The sequence below is a fragment of the Falco biarmicus genome, chromosome 6 (genome assembly GCF_023638135.1).
Source record: "Falco biarmicus isolate bFalBia1 chromosome 6, bFalBia1.pri, whole genome shotgun sequence".
In the NCBI taxonomy this organism is placed as follows: domain Eukaryota; kingdom Metazoa; phylum Chordata; class Aves; order Falconiformes; family Falconidae; genus Falco; species Falco biarmicus.
In genome coordinates, this window is record NC_079293.1 from 5442004 (window position 1) to 5445440 (window position 3437).

Consider the following 3437-nt stretch of genomic DNA (forward strand, 5'->3'; position numbering starts at 1 on the left):
GCAGCCCGCCGCCCGGCAGCTCCGGCGCCTCACAGTGCGCCCGGCCCGGCGGGGCTGTGACGGGGCGCCCGGCGCGGCCCCGGCCTCCGGGCTGCTGCGCGGGGTGCTCGGCGGGCCCGGGGCCGCAGGCTGAGGCTGGCAGCCGCAGCGCGAGCAGTTCGTGGCCGCTCCTTGGCCTGACTTCGTCATAAAACTGGCGGCAAACTTCGCGGCACCGGAGGGATCAGCCTGCCGGTTAAAGGTGGGCCTGAACAGTAACGTTCGCTTTTGCAACTGAGGCATGCAGTTCTTCTCCAAAGTCCAGAAAAAGCAGATTTAGATTCAAATTCTTCTGGCTGACTCCAATGGCTTAAAATACTACCCGACAGCACCTTTCAAGGCCCGGTATGCCGGAGCCCTGTGCAAGCCAGGGAAATGCACCTGCATGCAGCACACCAGCAGTGGTGTGCGGTGGGCACACTGGACAACAGCTCTGAGCGAGGTGCTGGGCCGGCAGGCAGAGAATACAAGAACCTGCTTGCAGTAAGCATCCCCGCAACCCAAACCCAGTGTTTGTAAGCAGTGCTCCCACATTTTCACACAGAATCCACAATGCAATCTCTGCTTTAATGTTGAGAAAACCTCTGCAGATGTCCCAAGCTATCTGGGCAAGAACTTCCCCCTCAGGGACCACGATTTCCACCAGCAATTGCATTTCCTCGGAATGCAGACAGGCAGGCAACAGGGCATTGCTTCTGATCGCAGAGCTGGACCTGGGCTGCTTCCATGTGAAATCTGCTTCCGTGAGAGCTGCAAACGAACAGAGCTTTCCACACATCCGAGACTACCTGTGTATCTTACCTGTTTGACTTAGCCTTTCTTTCATTATTTCTTCCCAGGGCACCTGCTCTCACCTGTGCAAACATGGAAGAAAATTCCTGGAACTGATTAAGCTACTTCCCCAAAGGCTAGAAAAGAGATTATTACTTGGGAGGCTCTCAGGTGTTGAAGGCAGAGAAAGCTGGGGAAGTGGGAAAATACTGTTTTGATGGGTAGTAAACCATCATTTATTCAATAAAGTTCATGAAGCTGTCAAAGTTAATGTTGTCAAAAAAAAAAATTATGTCTTTAGTAACAGCTCCTATTTCTGTGTCTTCAGGACCCAAAGTCATCTAGTACTAGAAAAAAAGTCAGTGTTGAATAAAACCAGCTGTGTCTAGGGAAGGGAAAAAAGACTGACCAAGTAGATTAAATCCAAGTGTCTATTCTAGTTTTTCTTTCATCGAGTCATTTTCAACACTCTTTCCTACCTATGTTTGTGTATGTGTAAAATATACCTGTATATACACACAGATGCACATATATTCTGTGCCACTGTGGCTGCTTGTGATGGAGTGCAGGAGACAGTTAACATGAAGGAAAGACAAATAATTTCTGGGAATAGCAGGGCTACCTACTTCTCTGGAAGAAATAGACCTTTACCATTTCTACAGAATAAGCAGGAACTTTTTAGGCTGGGACCTAGTAAACACCTGGATGGCATTTGGTGTATATACTCAACATTATTAATTAGTAGCAATGTATTTTCCATTCCTTCCTTGTACTTCACAGACTTGGTGTTGATCTTGATATCTTTCTACAGTCTATCTTCTGCCCAGGCTCTCTCTCTTTTTTTTTTTTCTGGCCCTTATTTTTCTGTTGTTATAAAAAAGGGGGATAACAATACTAATGGCAATGGGCTATATCGGTTTGGCTCATGCTGTTAAAAGGCTCTGTGGAGCAGTAGCAAGCTCCCAAGCGGGCAGAGCTGTTCCACCTACTTGTGTTGCTCTCACAGCTGGCTGTACCACAGGCTGCCCAGAGAAGACTGGCAAACAAACAGCTTGGAAAGAGCTTGCAGCTGCCTGTTCTTCTCCCCAGCCTCAGGACAGCCATAAAGTGTTTCTGCAGTGGGAGTGTGTATTTGGAAGCTTTCTTCCAGGCTGCTCCTTTCCTCTCCTGGCTTGGCACCATCTCCCACACAATCGTTTTCCTCAGCCATTTACAGGAAGAACAGTCTGCCTGGACTTGTAGCCAGTATCACTCCCCTCCCCAGGGTTAGGAGCGGTGGGCAGGGTCACAGTACTGCTTAAAATTATGTGGAGCTGGAGGTGCAGCTAGGAGCAGCAGAGGGCTTCTTCACTGCTACAAACACCTGGAATATGATTAGCTCTCAGTTCTGCCCTCGGGCTATGGAATGTGGACTGTCAATGTAGCCACATAATGCAAAAAGGTTTCTTGCTGACTTTATTAGTCTAGTTGCTAATTAATAGACCAAATTATACCTTTACCACAATACCAACAGATCTGTACTTTAGTCTGAAATTCTCAGTAATAACGGGCCAGATTAGATGCTCAGCAGTTTTCTGATTTGATAGCTGTACTTGCGAAAGGTTGAAGTGGTGTATAGCCAAATGACATAGGCAACATTTAGAGTGAGCCAGAGCAGACGTGTCTCTTTTATTCACACGGATAACCCAGGTTGTTAACAAGATAAGGAAGATGTTTGATACTCTTAGAAAACAGGAGTTCCATGCAGTGCTGGTTTCTGCAACAGGACTCTGTTGGTCAATAGAATGTCTTTGTTCTCTGTGCATGGGCCAATAAATAATTCTGCAAGTTGTACCTCATTGAAAGCTTCTGCAGCAGGAGCTCATGCCAGAAGGTCAGCACATCTGTAGTGGTCAAGGGGAGGTGGGCAACAGTTCTGAAAAACGCCTCCTCTTGTTTTGTTCCTATGCACAGATAATGGCATGCTTCTTCCACTGGGTAAGAATTGTTGCCATAGTAATGTTTCCAGCACTCCTTTGGATCAATAGCACAACAGAGGGTTTTTCAGGTATTTCTGTTGTTTGCAAGCCTGCTGTCATGCCCCATATATATATTTCTGTTCCCTTCTATAAAGCTTCCCATAAATTGTTAAGGGCTGAATCTACCAAAGTGTGGATTTAGTCACTGCACCACCACTTTCAGCAGCCACCTTCAACATGTAGATCGTCAGAATCTGCCCATCTGCTCTACACATGTCAGAAGACTCTATACGTGCTGTATGGAGGCCCCTACATAACCTAGCAGTTAGGGCATATCTCAGCATTTGCAGTGAGCTAATTTAGATGTTTACTGGAAACAGTCCCATTCCCAGTAAACAATTTGCAACAGCCATGCTGTGCAGGAGATTTAAGAGTCAATATGAACCATTCATGCTAGTTGACCTCAGTGTTGGAGAATGGCTGCAAGCATGATCAATGTGTGAAGACAGGCTTTGGTTAAAGATGAAGCATTGCCACATCTAAATGTTTTTGTGAATTTAACATGGAGAGCTGAGGACAAACTATTCTGAGGTAGAAGTATTCTACTTGCCATATCGATATGCAAGCAATAAAGGAGAGCACAACTTGCTAACAATATATTTTGCATCT